At 38.6% G+C, this 18,666-nt stretch overlaps 1 long non-coding RNA gene across 1 annotated transcript in view; it reads right to left on the reverse strand.

Moving 5' to 3' along the window:
- Positions 1–17,574, reverse strand: part of LOC110256727 — a 54,735-nt gene extending 37,161 nt beyond the window's left edge. Inside the window, exon 1 of the long non-coding RNA XR_002338627.1 lies at positions 16,122–17,574. This is a non-coding gene — a long non-coding RNA (uncharacterized LOC110256727). The remainder of the gene's footprint in view (positions 1–16,121) is intronic.

Here is an 18,666-nt window from a genome sequence, read left to right on the forward strand (position 1 = left end):
ATTAAGTTTTTGTTGAAGCATAGATATCTGATTTACAATGTTGTGCCAATTTCTGCTGTACAGCAAAGTGATCCAGGAATACATACATACACACACACACACATATGCATGTATATGTGTGTATATACATAATCTTTTTCTTATATTATCTTCCATCATGTTCAATCCCAAGAGATTGGATATAGTTCCCTGTGTTATACAGCAGGGTCTCATTGCTTATTCATTCTAAATATAATAGTTTGCACCTGCTCACCCCAAATTTCCGGTCCATCCCACTCTCTCCCCCCTCCCCCTTGACATATGACCTTTTTCTTATTGAGGAATACTTCTTCTATTTCTAGTTTTCTGAGGGTCTCAACATGAATAGGTTTTAAATTTTATCAAGCTATTTTTTAGCATCAACAACAACATTTGTATGATTTTTCACCTTTGTTCTGAAAATCTAGTAAATTACATTGATTTTCGAAAGGAAAATAACTTTACTTCTTGAATATTTATTTCTTGAATAAACCCTATTTCATTATTATTTATTATATTTTATATACTCTAGATTCGCTTTGCATTTATGTTAAGGATTTTATTTTCTATATCCATGAGGATGTTGGTCTCTAATTATTATTACTTTTGTTGTATCTTCGTCAGATTTTGATGTCAGTGTTATGATGGCTTTGTGAAATAAGTTGAGGAAATTTTCCTCTCCTTTATTTTTGGAGTTTATGAAAAGACTGATATTATTTCTTCCTCAAGTGTTGGAGAGAATTCATAAGTGCATGTAAATCATATTTGGATATAACCTAAAACCTTTTTTTGATGGAAATTATTTTACTATTCAGAATTTCCTCCTCCTCCTCAGAATTTCTTCCTCCTCAGTTTTAAGACATGTTTTCAAGGAATTAGTTCATTTAAGTAGTGAAACTTATTGGCATAAAATCATTAATAATAGTTCCTAATCCTTTTAATAAGTGTAGAACCTGTAGCAATGACCTCTTCTACAGACTTGATAAAGACAATTTGTTTTCTATCAGTCTTGCTCAGGGATTATTTTTTTTTTCCAGAGATAATTTTTGCATTTGTTAATTTTCTGCATTTTGTCTGTTTTCTATAATTATCTTTATCATGTTCTTTTTATTTGCTTTGTTTTCAATTTGGTTATATTTTTCCAGATTTTTTAAGGTAAAAAATTAGATCATTCTAAATCTTTTTTTCTTTACTAATATGATCATTGATACCTGTAAATTCTCTTTAACCATGGCTTTGGTTTTATTCCCCAAGTTTTGTTATGTTGCATTTTACTGACATGAACTTTGAAATATTTCCTAATCTCCCTTGATTTATTCTTTGAACCATGTAAATATTTTATATTTATTTTATTTTATTTGGTCAGATATATTTTAGCTTTAGCTTTAAATATTTTGAAACACATTGAGATTTATGCTATCACTCGGTGAATTTTTACATACACTTGAAAGGAATGTTTAATTTAAAGCTGTTTAACTAGATGTTGCAGCTTATAAATATCATTTAGAAATTCTATATCCTTACTGCTTTTGCATCTGGTTGTTGTATTAGTTATTGAGAAATAAGTGATAAAATTCCAAGCAGACTTCGGATTTGTCTGTTTTGCTTTTTATTTCTGTAACTTTTGGATTCATTTATTTTGTAACTTTGTTATTTGAATACATTTTAATTTTTGCTATTTATTTCTAATGGATTGACATTTTTATCTTTTCAAAGTATTTTTCTTTCTCTCTGGTAAGTTTCCATGACTTGAAGTGTATTTGGTCTACTACTAATACTGCCTTTCATTTTCTTTTGGCTATTGGTTTCACACTCTTATTTTATCAACTTTTACTCAAACATTTAAGTATATTTAAAGTTCATTTCTTTATAGCATAAAGCTAACCCTTTATAGCACATAGTTGCATATAAAGAGCTAAGTTCTCTTTATAGCATATAGCTAATAATAAAACTAATTATTTTATCAATTTTTACTCAACCATCTAAGTATATTTAAAGTTTATCTTTTTGTAGCATATAGTTGTCTTGTAATTTTTTTTTTTTTTTTTTTTTTTTTTTTTGCTTTTTAGAACTGCACCCTGATAGGCAACATCTTTTAATTGGAGTGTTTTATCTTCTTCATTTAATATATTTATTGAAGTGCTGTATTATTTTATTAGTTTTTAATTTATCCTTTTTTGATTTTCCATTATTTTCCCTTTTTTGCTGTTTAAATCTTATTTAAGTAATTGATTTTTATGTCTCCATTAGCTTTCCAGCTATATCTCTCTGTATTACATTTAGTGTTTTTTCTAGGAATTACAGTAAGAATCTTCAATTTAAAAATTAATATTATATACCACAGGTGTGGCCATAAAAAGAAAAAAGAAATAAAGTATTATACTAATTTACCATAAATATAAGAATTTTCCTATACATAGATTCATTTTTTTTCTTGTCCTTTACAACTTTTTAGTCATATCTATGCAATACAATAGTGTATTATACACCTATACTCACTGTAATTGGCAAGTGACCAGGCAATGTTATATTTGTTATTGTGCGAATTTTTCTCCACCCCTAAAAAAAATTCACCCAAAGGTTTTTGCATCAAATGGTAATATTTGCTTGAATAAGTTTTTACAATATTACCATTTGATGCAATATTAGCATTTGCATCAAATGGTAATATTTGCTTGAATAAGTTTTTACAAATTCATGATTTTCAAACTCTACATTGATTAGCTGTCATTTTGCCTCTCAGTAACATCTTCTCTGCATAAATTGAAAGCTAATAAATATGAATTAGAAAATTATCATTTCAGGAGTTCCCATCGTGGCGCAGTGGTTAACGAATCTGACTAGGAACCATGAGGTCGCGGGTTTGGTCCCTGATCTTGCTCAGTGGGTTAAGGATCCAGAGTTGCCGTGAGCTGTGGTGTAGGTCGCAGACACCGCTTGGATCCCGCATTGCTGTGGCTCCAGCGTAGGCCAGTGGCTGCAGCTCCGATTCGACCCCTAGCCTGAGAACCTCCATATGCCGCGGGAGCAGCCCAAAGAAATAGCAAAAAGACAAAAAAAAAAAAAAAAGAAAGAAAATTATCATTTCAAAGATCATCATCAGCAGGTCATCTGCTCCTTTCCAAAGGTCCAATGTCATGTTGGGGTGCTGGTGTGAAGGCCAGTTTGACTAGAGTTTCCTTTATCAGAGCAGGATGGTAGCTCCACACCTCCATGAAGTTCCAAGAGCCATTACCCAGGGATCTCCCATGGGCTCTGTAGTTCCCATGGAACTGGTTATGGAAAGGGCTTTTCCTTATTAATTTAGTCATAAGTGATGAATTTCCCAGTAGAGACAGGAAGGCTTCTGAGTTGCAGTGGCTTAAGGTGTGTGTATCTCCACCTGATTATATGTCTTCCAATCAGCTTCTGTAGAAACAGATTTCATGCCCAAAGGCATCTTCTCTTTTCAGAGCTGATTATCCTCTTTCAAGCCAAGAAGAAATAATCCCTGACAAGCTCTTCTGGGTAGACTGCAGCATATCTATTTCATTTTATCTCCGCCTTATTTGCTTGGAATGGCCAATACTCTCCTTAGAAATTCAGAGGAGTGGTTATCTTTCTTCTTAAAAAAATAAAAATTTCAGGTCGAAAAAGTCAGCTCTTTTGAGAACCATCAGCACCCTGTAGCTCAGACACTTCAAACCAAAGTAATGGCTTCCCTAGCCATCCTTCTCAGTAGAAGGGCCTCCCTAGGGCAGTGAAGCTCACAACCCTGGATTTTTCACAACTCCACTGGCAAGGAAATTCCTTCAGTTGTACCTATGCCCTTATCCCTACTATCAGGTTCTCAAATGTAACTCCACTGTATTTCAGTCATACAACTCTGGACAAGTGACTTTGTACCTCACTAATTCTTTTTTTTTTTTTTGTCTTTTCTAGGGCTGCACCTGCGGCATATGGAGGTTCCCAGGCTAGGGGTCCAATCGGAGCTGTAGCCGCCAGCCTATGCCAGAGCCACAGCAACACAGGATGTGAGCCACGTCTGTGACCTACACCACAGCTGGATCCTTGACCCACTGAGCGAGCAAGGATTGAACCTGCAACCTCATGGTTCCTAGTCAGATTTGTTAACCACTGAGCCACAACAGGAACTCCATTCATTTTTTTTTCTTATCAATAAAAAAGTCAAATGATACTAATAATACAAATAAGTATTAAAGGATATATTGTAGTGATTTTTAGTTTTAGTTCCTTGTTAGTTTAGTTCCTTGATTTTTAGTTCCTTGTCCCTTTTTCTCCAATGCTCATTGTAGCCCAGGCCACATGGTAACCACACACAAGAAGAATCCTTCTCTCTACTTCATATTTAAGGTCACTGAGGTTGAGAGGGATAATTAAATACCATGCCAAGTATTTAGCTGCCCCACCATCCCTCCTGATGTTTTTCCTGTGCCTCTCATGATATCTGCATTGAAGACTCATCTCCTATTTATTCCAGACTTGGGGTTTCCCAGAAGTAAGGCTTTCAATGAAAAGCCAAGACAGTCCTAGGCAAACTGGTTGGTTAAGCATCTTAAATCCCAAATCCTCCTGGACTTTTTTCTTTCTTTCTTTTTTTTTTTTTTTTTTTTTTTTTTGTATTTTAGGGCTTCATCCATGGCATGTGGAAGTTCTCTGGCTAGGAGTCAAATAATCAGAGCTACAGCTGCCATCCTATGCCACAGCCAAGTAATGTGGGATCCTAGCTGCATCTTCGACCTACACCATAGCTCACAGCAACACTGGATCCCCTACCCAGTGAGTGAGGCCAGGGATTGAACCCACATCTTTATGGATACTAGTCAGATTTTTTTCTGCTGCACCACAAAGGGAACTCCTGCAACTCCTGAACCTCTGCTATTTCTGTTGTATTTACTTTTTTTGTGCTGAGGAAATATCACATTGACTCTACCAGTTATCCCAATGAAATCCTTCAGCCAGAAATTTGGGTTCCCTCATACATAACATCCTGATGCCATCCCTGTGTCCTCCTCATCTGACTTGTCACTTAATTTCAGGCGTTTGAACCAAAGAGAAAAATGGTTGTCACCCCTACATAGTGACAATCTCCAATTAGATTCAGGACTAACAGACCTTGATCTCTGATCTTCTTGAAAGTTTGCCATTCACTTCTTGAAACTTTGGACAGTATAGGTTCCCATCAGCCCTAGTAGTTTTCATCATCGTCTTCCCAGTAGGCTTTGGGCCCCTGGATTAACCTATATGAATGTCTCATCTTAGACCTGGATGTCCCCCACACAGGTGGTCTTACAAGCTACATATACATAGTCCTTAATGTAATTTGTTTAAATTTCCCAGTAAGCCCCAGGAAACACACACACACACACACACACACACACACACACACACACAGGTGGGGGGAGACACTTAGTATCCATTAAGAATGTAAGCCTTATATTTCATAACACCTGCATTTATGTCCCAGTTTCACCACTTTGTGTGATCTTAGACGAGGCATTTAATTCTTTGAACCTGGATCTCATTGCTATAAGACAGACTACTAACTAAATTATTTGCTATCATTAATGGCACTTAGAATAGTACCTGGTACACAGTGGGCCTTACAAACTGCGAGCTTCCTTTCTCCCCTTAATCTAGGAATTATGATTTATCTTCCTAGGTCTTTCAGCCTATGTTGAGCATCTAGACCTGTGGGCTTTAATGGGTCACCAACAGACCTACAGGGGCCCTGCAGCTGCTGACATAATTGGTGTCTGCGGAGGCAACACATAAGTGCCATTTTGCAGGAGCCAGAGTCTCTCCATCTTCTATGCAGGACACGTGGTAACCAAACACTCCTGGGAAGTACCCGGAGTCACTCTCAAGCCCACCTGAGTCCTCATTGACTACACAGTGCCAAATGCACACGTGGGCACTAATTGAATAAAGCTTTCTCAGAATCAATATGGCTTGACTCCAAGTGAGCTGGTTATTTAAATAAGCAAAAGAAAATGCTACCGACTGGCCTCTGCTGTTTGTCTCCTAATTATGAGTCTATTTGGCTGATTCAGAACCAATTTCACGTGCAGAAACCAAACAATTAAAAAGGTCTCATTACTAAAATCTGTGCATCCTTTTACGCAAATGAAGCACTGTGATATACTGTGATATACATGAAATGACTAGGAGCAAACAAAGCTGAACTTGGCTGCACATGTACCTCCAGTTGCAAGGAAGTCCCATCTGGGTAGAGTGTTGGCCTGCCCTTGCCAAGTGCCTTTTGTGAGACAGGGGAAGCCAAGAGCACCATCCCCAGCCTACAGCTGTGGCACCCATGCTGGTAATGGAGGCAAAGCAAGAATATTGGTCTTCACCCAAACTGCCATGTGGATTACCTTTTCTCTACCCTTGTCCCAAGCCTTCTCCTCTCCAAAATTCTGTCCCTCTGCACATCTTCAGCCACTCACAATCACAGCCACATTCTGAGGTCACATCATGATCATCATAAAATTGAGACTATAAATATCCACCTACTCCTAGAAAGCTTACCATAGTCTACACTGTGCTAAGTGCTTCACATGCATTAGCACATTTAATTCCTGCTAGAAGCTTTTGACACAGGAACTATTATTATCTCTACTTTACAGATTAAGCAATTGAGTTCCAAGTTCACACAGTTAATATCTAAGAGACAAGATTTATACACAGGTGTGTCTAACGTCAAGGTGTATATTTTTATCAGCTTCACACTGCTTCTTTTCTGTGATCTCTAATTTAACTGTTCAGTTTCTCTCTTTACCTGATTCCATAGAAGTGCCTGAATTTAAGCCTTGTGGAGAACTCTAGTCTCAGAGTCCTGCTTTATCTTTACAGCCCATCAACCTCAGCCCAGCTTCACTTCCTTCCCTATCAACCTCCCAGCTGTTGTCAGTCTTTTCAACTACATGTTTACCAATGTCCTCCACTCCCCTGATCCCTTAATCTTTCTCAGCGCTAACTCTGAGGATGTCCATACCTGGAATAATACATCCACTTATTTTTCCCTTCGCTGGCCACTGGATGCAAAGTGCTGCTGGCTGAAATGCACTACACATGTATGGATTCAGCATGTCCTTGAGCTCTCTGTCTCACTCCAAACCCTTTATCTTGCTCAGGTTGGCTCCCTTTCCTAGTCCCTGCAGTGAAGACTCTCAGTCTTGTCTTCCTTGCCAGGAACCCCACCAGGCTCCCGCCCTCATTCTCTCAGCTGATGAGTAAGTGGTCTGTGTCACTGAGAAAATGGAGATCATTAAGCATGAACTCTATCTTTCCTCTGAAATCCCCTATCTCCATTATTTCTATCCCCCACATGCCCCCCAGATTTCCAACATCCTGGTTTGCAGTGGGACCTCACTTTGTCAGAAAGCTCCGTGGATCATACCTTGCCATTAAGTGTCCACTGGGTCTTTATGTTTATTATCGATCATTCCATTCACTCTCAAGTCCCCTGCCATCTTCCCATGGCAACTCTGGAAAGACTAAATATATAGTCTCCACTCCATTCCTCATCTTAATGGAAATTTTAAGCTACCAATAGTGTTCATCATATTCTCCTTTTGAAGCTACCTTTTGTCTGTGACTTCTGTGATAACACACTCGTAATCTTAGGGTGAGCTACCCAGGGTCTTATGGTTGAGCCTTTTACCTTTCACTCTACCAGTTCTCCCTCCTCCACAGAATAGATTTTATCTACATATATGACTACAAATAATCAACTGAATGCTGGAGAGCTGTACTTATACAGCAAAAATTGTATGTCAAAGAGTAAATTCAACCTCCTCCTCCTCAAATCATTTTTGGGATCTCTGCTTTAGTTAATGGCATTAATATCCATCATATTACCCAAGGCCAAAAGTAAAGAAAAACATTTTACTTTTTTTTTAATCAATTACTCCCATATATATGCCCAATTCAGTATTAAGCCCCATTGATTTCACCTCAGTCATTCATACCAAAGTATTTATTTTAAATCTTTTGCATGTGAAGTAAATAACTCCAGCTATAGCAAAGCATGACTCTAGGTACATTACACATTCATGAAACCCAGTGACTCTGTGACTCCCCTTATATACACAGGGGATATACGGATGTGCAGTAAATGAACTTCTCTGTCTTCATGGACCTGAAAATCTAATGCAAGGGCCTGGGCATAAACACTTTAAGCATCAAATACATAAATCATGATAATTCAGGAAATGATGATTGAGCCAGGGATTGATGGAAGAGGAAAAGATAAAGAGTTGAATAGAAGAGGATAAATGGGTTTGGGCAGAATCACACAGTCAAGTGCCATGGGACAGAAGCACCATGGAGCATACTTGCCACCAAAAGGCCAAGGTGGCTAAAGCAGAAATTGGGAGAAAATAATGCAAAATGAAACTGAAGATTAGGGGAGAAGCTGACCAAACAGAGCTTTGGACTACAGAAACAAGCTAGGTCCCTGTTCTAAGATTAATGGCAAGACAATGGAGACATCTAAAGATTCTGAGCATGAGTAAGAGTGTGTGTGCAAGTGTGTGTGTGAGAGACAGAGACAATCAGAGAGACAGGGAATCTAATACGAATTTTGAAAAAACTACTCCAGCTACAGTGTGGCAACCAGCCTGGTAAGTAGCAGGGGTAGCTGTTGGGAATGTAAGGCAGCTATGGCATTAGCAATGACAGGAGAGATGTGATGGGGTCTCAGATCAGTGTGAGGTCAGTGGGGACAGAGACAAGTAGATAGGTTGTTAAGTAAATTAACAGGGCACAGTGATATACAGAATACAAAAAAATAAAGGAGATGATTCCTATATAGGTTCCTGACTTTTAAAACTGGAAGGACCATCATGCCATTCACTGACCCAGAGAACAGGGGAAGAGGATTAAGAATATAGGCGACTACTAAGGAGATCTTTATTTCAGTTTGGGACATACTGGTTTACAGAGACTGTCAGTCTCCTAAGAGAGATTATACTTTACAAGTATAGTGATCAGAGGTGAGATGAGGCTGGACATAAATGTGTGAGCTTCCTGCATTTAGATATTAACTGAAGTCATGGTATAGATGAAAATGTCCACTGAGAACACGTGAAAGATCTGAGAACAGAACATGGGGCCAAACTCTAAGAACAGCATTTACAGGTAGGGTAGAAAAGAATGATCTCAGAAAACAGAAAAGTGGAATGAGAAGAGAAAAATCAGGAGAGAGCTGCCTCATGGAAAGCTAAGGGCAGAGCGTGGTTCAGGAATCAGGGAGTGATCTTCAGAGCCAAAAGCTGCTAAGAGTTCAAGAAACATGCCACACATAAATACCTCTATTCAGTAGATCCACCAAAGACACAATGGAAAGGTTGAAGAGTAAATGGGATTTTTTTTTTTTAAAAAAAGGACATTTTCTTTTGATAAATTCAATGAAAATAGACGGAAGCCCAAAGGAATGTGGAACCAAGACCTGACTTGTATTTAATGCAAAGGGCCTGAACACAATTAAAAGCTAATAGAAAAATCCAGTTACAGAAGAATATTTGTATAAAGGAAAGGAAAGATAATGTATGTTTTAATGCCCTTAGGGAAGCAGGACTTGATGGGATCTACTGTTCTAAGTCTTGGTCTTAGCTCCCAGATGGGAAGCAGGACTTGATGGGATCTACTGTTCTAAGTCTTGGTCTTAGCTCCCAGATGGTGATATTAGAGGCAGTGAGTTCCCTGGGTTTTCTATTTTGCCTCGTATATCCCAGATAGGGAGCCAAAGGAGCAGGTTCAAGGAACAAAAAAAAAAGCTTTAGTAGAACCCTACTCTCTCTAACCAAGGACGAGGAAATGGAGAGCATACCAAGAAAGAAAACTATAGACAATAATCACTCCACTATAATGAAATGTAACAACAACAAAAACAGTTGTGGCCCTGCCTCTACCCATGTCAACAAAAGCACACTGGGGAGTCTCGACTTCTACCCTTGTCAGGTCATAACAAATCACCTCTTTTCCAAATGGAGTACTCATAGGAAAGGACAAGTAGAAAACAACAACAACAACAACAACAACAACAACAAAAAAAAAAACAGTGGGGCTGAAATGTCCACCACCACCCAAAAGAAACAGAATCCTCCAACAGTGGAGGTCACTGGAGGCCAAGTGCTGAACCTAGAATGTCTACTCCTAAATAAAAGTAACCAGGCTGTGCCTATACATCCTCCTACCAGAGCAGTATCAGTCAGAGGAAACTAGCTAAAGCAGAAGGTTTAAACAAAACCCCGAGCCTTATCATATAACACCCCAAATGTCCAGAGTTCCACTGAAAAATCATCCACCATACCAAGAACCAGGAACATCTCAAATTGCCTGAAATAAAATGATCAGTAAATGTCAACAGTGAGATGACAGGGATAGTAAAATCATCTGACAAAGTTTTGAAGCCGCTATTGTTAAAAAATGCTTTGATGAGCAACTAGCACTGAGCTCGAAATAAATTAAAAAATGGAAAAAAGAGAAAGAAGTTCTCAGCCAATAAATAGAAAGTTTCAAGAAAGAAATGGTGAATTTAAGTAAGAATAAAATGGAAATTTTGGAGCTGCAAAATACAATAACAAAGGTTAAAAAAAAAAACGAAATTCAATGGATGAGCTAAACAGCAGAGTAGAGGGATTCAGAGGAAAGAATCAATGGACATAAAAATAGAATAAAAATTACCCAATCTGAACAAAGGAAAGAAAATAGACTGCAATAAAAATGAACAGAGCCTTAAAGACAAATGGGACATCATAAAAATGTCTGACATTCATGTTCCTGGAGTCACAAGAGAGAATAAAGGACAGGATTGAAATGTACTTGAAAAAATAATGGCTAAAAACTTTTTAAATATCACAAAAAATATAAACCTACAGATTCAAGAAGCTGAATGAATTTCAAACTGTATAAACCAACGAAATCCATATAAAGACACACCATAGTCAAACAGATGAAAACCAAAGACAAACAAAATACCTTGAAAGTAGCATGAGAGCAACATCACCTTACTTAGAAAGGAAAACTGATTGGGATAACAGTTGCATTTCTCATCAGAAACGATGGATAGCAAAAGGATGTGATACAACATATTTAACGTGTTAACCCAGAATCCTATACCCAGTGAAAAGATTCTTCACAAAAGGAGACAAAATTGAGACAGTTTCAGATAAAGTACAAATAAAGGAATTTGTCATCAACAGATCTACCCTAAAGGGATGATTAAAGGAAGTTCTCTAAACAGAAAGAAAATAATAAAAGAAAGAATTGTGGAACATCAGGAGGGAAGAAAGAACATGTAAGCACAAGTACTGTCAATAGACTTCCTTTTTTCTCTTGAGTTTACTAATAATGGATGAAGCAAAGTTATAATAGTCTGACGTGGTCTTTTTTTAATGGCCACACCTGGGGCATATGGAAGATCCTGGGCCAGAGACTGAATCCAACCCTGCAGGTGCAACCTATGCCACAGCTGCAGAAACGCTGGACCCGTTAACCCCCACTGCACTGGGCCAGGTATCCAACCCACACCTCTGCTGCAACCTGGGTTGCTGCAGTCAAATTCTTAACCCACTGCGCCATAGCGGAAACTCCCCAAGCTACTCTTTTTTTTTTTTTTTTTTTGTCTTTTTTTGTCTTTTTTTGCCTTTTCTAGGGCCGCACCTACAGCATATGGAGGTCCCCAGGCTAGGGGTCTGATTGGAGCTGTAGCCACCGGCCTACACCACAGCTCATGGCAACGTCGGATCCTTAACCCACTGAGTGAGGCCAGGGTTCAAACCCTCAAACTCATGGTTCCTAGTTGGATTCGTTAACCACTGAGACATGATGGGAACTTCCCCCCAAGCTACTCTTGAATGAAGCTTTTCTTTTTCCATATTCCTTCCAAATGCAAACTATAAGGTCTCATCTTTTTCTTTACCTTAATGCTTGTTCCTTTCAGCTGCCTGTCACCTCTCCCCTATCCCATGTTTACAGCCTTCCTACTCTATCTTCTCTCCTCTAGGGCCCTGACTTCTGCCTTCTATTACTGGGCATATTATACACACAGATCTTGGCTTAAACATATACTGAATCCTTTCACACCAAAGTCAACATGAAGTGAAGACTCCTTCACTGAGTCCTAGCAGTGCCCCTGGATGTGTGGTTTTCACCATATTTCAGTCTTCCCTTGATGTATAAACTAACCTCCTAAGTTCATTAAAACTTAGCCTGTTTTTATGCAACCATTTTCTAACCATGGAGGTGGTTTGCTACTGTGTACATGGACACACTAGATATGTGTGCACTAAATAAATGAATGTTACACACACACAAAAAGTCTGATGGGGTTCTAAATGTATGTTATGGAAAGAAAATATTTAAGGAAATTATATTATAAACAGAAAAAGTAAAAAAAAAAAAGGCAAGGGTTGAAAAGTTATAATACTATTTCCCTCTATGGGATAAAAGGGCAATACCATTAAAAAACAATGTTATATATATATAATGTAATACCTACAGCAAACATTATGAAGTCTATGCAAAGAGTTCCCTTGTGGCACAGCAGGTTAAGGATCTGGTGTTGTCACTGCAGCTGCATGGGTTGCTGCTGTGGTGTGGGTCTGATCACTGGCCCAGGACTTCCACATGCTTCCAAAAATAGAAAGAAAAAAAAAAAGAAAAGAAAAAAAAGAAAACTATGTGAAAAGATGCATTTGAAAATGCTATATAAAATGGAAATAATTTGAAATTAAAAAAAGGTTCACATAATCCATAGGAAAGCAGGAAAAACTAAAAGGAAACAAAGAAATGGAAAATAGAGACAGAAGAAAGAGGAAAATAAATGAGGGACTTTAGGCCTTTCAAATAAATAATTATAATAAAGGACAAATACTTCAGAAAGGATTAAAAATGTGACCCAATTATACACTGCTTATTTTTTTAAAAGCTACAAAATAATAATATAGGCAAGTTGAGGGTACAAGAATGAAAAACTTCAAACTATACATACATCAGTCAAAGGAAAGCAGGAGAGCAAACTTTCAGATAAAGTGGACCTCAGAAGAAAGAAATTTACTACCAATGACAGATATGGACATAATATAATTTAGAAAAAATCACTCCACCAAGAAGACATAGAGATCCTAAATGAATATATGTGTTCGCCAAAAAATAGAGCTTCAATGTATATGGAGAAAACTGATAGAATTGAAAGGGAAAATAGACAAATCCACAATTACAGTTGTAGACTCCAATATGCCCCTCTCAACAATCAATACAACTAGACAAAAAAATCAGCAAGGAAACGGAAGAACCTAATAACATTGTCAATCAACGAGATTTAATCGACTTGTAGAGAATATCTCCCCCAACAACAGCAGAATACACTTTTTTTTTAAAGTTCTTGTAAAACATATATCAAGATAGACTTTATCTTGGACCATATAATCATCTTCAACACATTTTAAAAACTGAAATCATACAGAATGTGCACTTTGACTACAATGGAGTCAAACTAGAAACATAAATATAATAACATAAATATAACAATAAAATCTCCAAACACTTGGAAACCAAATAATATACTTCTAAAAAAACCAAAGATCAAAGAGAAAATCTCTAGAAACATCAAAATTGCATTGAATTGGAAAATCAAAATGCGTGGGACAAGAAAAAGCAGAGATAAGAGAAAAAAATTAACATTAAATATATACATTAGAAAGAGGAAAAAAATCTCAAAACAATAATATAAGCCTCCAGCTGAAGACCCTAGATGAATAAAAAAGGAAAATAAATCCAAAGCAATCAAAAGGAAGGAAACAGGAGAGATAAGGACAGAAATAAACATCATTGCATACAGAAAAACTAAGATCTGATTTTTTGAGAGGATCAATAAACTGACAAATTTCTACTAACACCGATAAAAATGAAGACATAAATTACTAATATCGGGAATAAAACTGAAGATGTACTACAGGCCTTGTAGATTTCAAAAAGACAAAAAAGGAATAATACAAAACAGCTATACAACTTTTGACAACTTTGATGAAAGTGACCAATTACACAAAAATCAAAAATTATTACAATTTATCCAACATAAAACATCACTTAATTGACTATTAATGAAATTCCATTTTTAGTTTAACTATCATCCCCCCAAAAATGCAGTCCCAGAAGATTTCACTGATGAATTCTCCCAAATATTTAAGATGACTTAATACCCATTCTACATGACCAGTCCTAGAAAGCAATACTAATTAATTTTATGAAGCTACTATTTTCTCATACCAAGACAAGTCAAAGATAGAACTCCCTCCCCCACCAAAAAAAAACTCTACAGATAGATTTATCCCTTAAATATAGATGTAAAATCCTTACAAATATATATTAGTAGATAAAATTCAACAATGTACAGCAAGAATTGTACAAGTGAGGTTTATCAAGTTTATTCAAGGGATGTAAGGATGGCCCAATACTTGAAAATTAATCAATGCAATCTACCACATTAAAAAGTTAAAAGTGGAGTTCCCATTGTGGCACAGTGGAAACAAATCTGACTAGTATCCATGACGATGCACGTTCGATCCCTGGCCTTGCTAAGCGGTTCGGGGATCAGCATTGCCATGAGCTGTGGTGTAGGCTGCAGATGCGGCTTGGATCCTGTGTTCTTGTGGCTGTGGTGTAGAACGGCAGCTATAGCTCTGATTCAACCCCTAGACTGGGAATTTCCAAATGCTGCAGGTGCGGCCCTAAAAAAACAAAGAAACAAACAAAAATGTTAAAAGGAAAAAAAAAAATCATTCAATCCTATCAGTCAATCTAGAAAAGACATTTGGTTAAACTCAACACCCATGACACTCAGGAAGGAGACTAGCCAAGAGAGCAGAGTACAAAGACCCTAGCTGACCTCCTCTCAGGAGCAGACCACAACTGAGTCAGGAAGACAAGAGCACAGCCATTTTGGAAAAAGACCAGGAATGGCCTTGGGAAAAACAGGCCTTGCAAGCTAAAAAACAAAGCCCTCAGGGGCCTGAATCCCAGAGACAAAAACCAGGCTGGCAGAAATAAAAGATTCACTTTATCTCTGTTACACTAACAAGTGTACATAGCTGTGCCGCAAGACACAGAAGCTCAACTATAAATTTTAACCTTAACTGTCCCTAGGCGTTCTTGCAGGAAATTCTCATGCATATCTTTCCCTCACAGGAGCACTCCCTATCCCTCCAAGTCAAGATGGAGCCACCTGATGCTGATTAAAGAAGTTTGATGATTTTGGTAAATTATCAATGATCAAGAGAGAAACCCTCCCTTTTATAAAAGCAACTTGCCCCTTCTACCTTCTCCTGTCACAAGCTATCTCTCTCATTCTCTCTCTTTCTCTCTCTGGATATTTTTTAATTGTTTTAAATTAAATGTTATTGGAGCATAGTTGACTTAACAATGTTGTATTAGTTTCAGGTGTACAGCAAAGTTACAAATATATCCATTTTTTCCTATATAGGTTATTCCAACTATATAATAATACATAACTAATAAACTATCAGTGAGTAGATTTTCCATATCCTTAATCATCTATTTTATAAGCTGTCTCTTTGAATAAAAAGCTTTGTTTGCCTAAGAGTCTTGTAGAAGCAATATTCATTTCCATGGTACTGCTAACCAAGGATCGGAAAGGGCTTGATGAGGTAACCCCAACCATCTGCAGAGCAATCACTGATGAAAAAGACCAGAACCTACCAGAGAAGATCCTTTAGAACTAAAGACATAAAGGAACCACAATGAGACTGGTAAAAGCGCTCACTATATAATCAAGTCCGTACCCCCAGATCGGTGACGCACAAAGTGGAAGATGATTATGCGGCAGAGGTTCTCCAACAAGAGAGTTCTGAACCCCATGTTGGGCTCCCCAACCTGGGGGGCCCGGCACCAGGAAGACAAACCCCCAGAGCGTTTGGTTTTGAAGGCCAGGCAGGGCTTAATTTCAGGAGCCCTGCAAGACCTGCAAGGACCTGGGAAAAGGAGACTTCACTCTTAAAGGGTGCACACAAAAAACAAAGGCACAGAGGGGCCCAAGAATAAAGCAGTAATTTGATAGGAGACTGGACCAGACCTACCTGCTGATCTAGGAGTATCTCCTCCAGAGGTGAGGGCAGATGGGATGGGGAGGGTGTGTTGACGCTGGCAGCAGCCATGTTTGGGAACATTCCCAGCTTAGTGCTGGCAGCTGCAGCTCTATCCTGGGCTCCTCCCTCTAGCTCTTTAGCGCTAGCCACACCCAAAAGCTTGTAGACCCCCTGGCTCTAGTTCTCCTCAGGCCAAACAACTAATTGGGCGGGACACAGACCCAGCCAACAGCAAGCAGCTGCCTAAAGGCTTCCCTAGCCCACAGCCACCTCTAGACAACTCCCTACACACAGCCCCGCCCACCAGAGGGGCCAAGAACCAGCTCCACGCGCCAGTGGGAAGGCACCAGCCCTGCCTTCCAGGAAGCTTGCACAAGCCTCTAGCCAGACTCACCTACCAAGGTGCAGACACCAGATGCAAGGAAACCACAATCACCCAGCCTACCCACGCAGCAGGCCACACCCTATCCTGGGACCAGCTGAGCTCTGGTCTTGCAGGCCAACACAAGCTTCAGGATACCCCAGACCCCAATCCCCAACTGTGTTCAGGAACCACTCCCCACCATGACCACTATCAATCTGACAGCATCTCTGAGATCCCTAGACCTTGTGGCCAGAGTCCAGAACCCGACTTGGCCTGCCGGTGGTCTGGCACAAATCCCAGCACCTGGCTTCACCCACCAATGTGGGGGCAACAGCCTTAGAGTGTTCTGGACCCTGACTCTGTCTACCAATGAGCCAGCACTAGCTCCAGGGGCCCCTGGGGCTCTGCAGTTAGCAGACCAGGCCCTACTAACTAGAGGCTGGCAGCATGTGGCACAGGACAGGGCTTGGCAACCAACTGGGCTAAGGAGCCAACCAGGCCTATAAGACTGTCCATGTTGTCCACCCACAACAGAGAGACCCATACAGCCCTCTTAGGGGGAAAACCCTCAGAGCATAGAGCTTGGATGCAGAGCGGAGTGATCTGCTGGGATGCACAGGATCTCTCCTACAGAAAGTGTCTTCTTCAAGGTCAAGAAACATAAGTAACCTGCCACACTCATAAAAATACAAAAATACTTGGGAAAATAGGGAGAGAGTGAAATTTCTTCCATTTAATAAAGAACATCTACAAAAAAAAAAATCTACACCTAACATTATGCTTAATGGTGAAAGAATAAACCAGGAACAAACAAAACATGTACATACAGACGGCCAACAGTTGCATGAAGAGAAGTTCAACATCACTAATTATTAAAGAAATGCAAATCAAAACAACAATGATGTATCACCTCACACTGGTCAGAATGGCCATCATTAAAATGGTCTACAAATAATAACTGATGGAGAGAATATACAGAAAAGGGAACCCTCTTACACCATTGGTTGGAATGTAAATTGGTGAGCCACTATGGAAAACATAATGAAGATTCTTTTAAAAACTAAAAATAGAATTATCATATGATCCAGCAATCCAAATTCTTGGCAAAAATGAAAAAAAAAAAAACCCTAATTCGAAAAAGATATATGCACCCCAATATTCAAAGAAACACTATTTACAATAGCCATCATATGGAAGCAACCTAAGTGTTCATTAACAGTGGATAAAGAAGATGTGTCAGGGAGTTCCCATTGTGGCTCAGCGGGTTACAAACCTTACTAATATCTATGAGGATTCGGGTTCCATCCCTGGCCTTGCTTAAGGATCTGGCATTGCCATGAACTGTGGTGTGGGTCACAGATGCAGTTCAGATCCTGCATTGCTGTGGTGGTGGCATAGGCCAGCAGCCGTGGCTCCGATTTGATCCCTAGCCTGGGAACTTCTATATGCCATATGCCACATGCCACAGATTCGGCCCTAAGAAGCAAAATAAAAAAGAAAAGAAAAAAAGATGTGGCATATGTATACAATGCAATATTAATCAGCCATAAAAAAGAGTGAAATAATGCCATTTGCAGCAATATAGATGGACTCAGAGATTACCATACTAAATGAAACGTAAGACAGAGAAGAGATAAATATTATGATATCGCTTATATGTGGAATCTTTAAAAAAAATGATATAAATGAACTTATTCACAAAACAGAAATAGTCAAACAGACCTAGAAAACAAACTTATAGTTACCAAAGGGGGAAGGGGAGGGGAGATAAATTAGAAGTTTGGGATTAACAGATACTTGCTACTATATGTAAAATAAACAAGATCCTACTGTACAGCAGAGGGAACTATATTCAATACCTTGTAATAATCTATAATGGAAAAGAATCACTTTGCTGTCCACTAGAAACTATCATATAATTTATCCTTCTAATTGGAGCTATTAATACCTCTGCTGGAACAATAAGCATAAACTAGGACTCTCTCTGGCAAATGAAGATGTAAGGTCATCCTCATTATAGTCTCACCGATGCACACATTTCTGTGCATCTCTGCATCCCCAGAAGAAGATGGTGCCCTGCATATTGTTGTGTTTGATAAATGTTGACCACCTCTCCTGGCCCTTGTCAAAAATATATGCAGAATTAAAATAATAAAAGGAAGTAAAATAATA

This window comes from Sus scrofa, chromosome 14 (genome assembly GCF_000003025.6).
Source record: "Sus scrofa isolate TJ Tabasco breed Duroc chromosome 14, Sscrofa11.1, whole genome shotgun sequence".
NCBI classification, from domain to species: domain Eukaryota; kingdom Metazoa; phylum Chordata; class Mammalia; order Artiodactyla; family Suidae; genus Sus; species Sus scrofa.